The sequence below is a fragment of the Gopherus flavomarginatus genome, unplaced genomic scaffold, assembly GCF_025201925.1.
Source record: "Gopherus flavomarginatus isolate rGopFla2 unplaced genomic scaffold, rGopFla2.mat.asm mat_scaffold_2536_arrow_ctg1, whole genome shotgun sequence".
In the NCBI taxonomy this organism is placed as follows: domain Eukaryota; kingdom Metazoa; phylum Chordata; order Testudines; family Testudinidae; genus Gopherus; species Gopherus flavomarginatus.
The window spans coordinates 8,003-8,589 of NW_026114909.1; the positions used below are offsets into that span (position 1 = coordinate 8,003).

The following is a 587-nucleotide window of genomic DNA, read 5'->3' on the forward strand; positions in this document are numbered from 1 at the left end:
TTTCCCTCCAGTGCTGGAGGATTCGCCCTTCTCATCTACCATTGTCCCAAGCAGCACAGCGGGTGAGAATCTTAAACATAGTGAGGTGACTTAGGAGCAGAAACTCCCCCAGGACCTTCCATGCAATTTTCCCTTGCCCCTCAGTGAGCAGGATTGAAGCTCAGGCATGGAGCCTGGTGGGCCACATCCCCTCTGGGCATGAGCAAAGCAGCAGGGTGTAAAAAAGAGCCTGGAGATGCTGGGGATTGAACCCAGGACCTCATACATGCAAAGCATGTGCTTTACCACTGAGCTACACCTCCACCTTGGGCAGGTTCCTGCTCTGAGGGTCAAACCTGCTGTCCTGGAGGTTGGTGGCTCATGGGGAACACTTTGCAGCAGGGCAAGATTCTACACAGCAGAGGAGGCAAGAGAGAGTGCATGCCCTGGACCCAGGGTGCAGCGATACAAGACTCAGCCCTCATACTGCATTGGCTGGGTGCAGGGGTGAAAGTAACTTACAGGACTTACCGGTACTGTGGGAGTCCTGAGGGGGCGTGGCATCATCCAGAAGAGGCGTGGCCTCTCAAGAGTTAAAGGCCCTGGGG

General features: G+C 55.4%; 1 non-coding gene across 1 annotated transcript; it reads right to left on the minus strand.

Moving 5' to 3' along the window:
- Positions 1-230: 230 nt before the first annotated feature.
- Positions 231-302, minus strand: TRNAA-UGC (transfer RNA alanine (anticodon UGC)). Its single transcript has one exon. It is a non-coding gene; the product is annotated as a tRNA-Ala (tRNA).
- Positions 303-587: the final 285 nt, after the last annotated feature.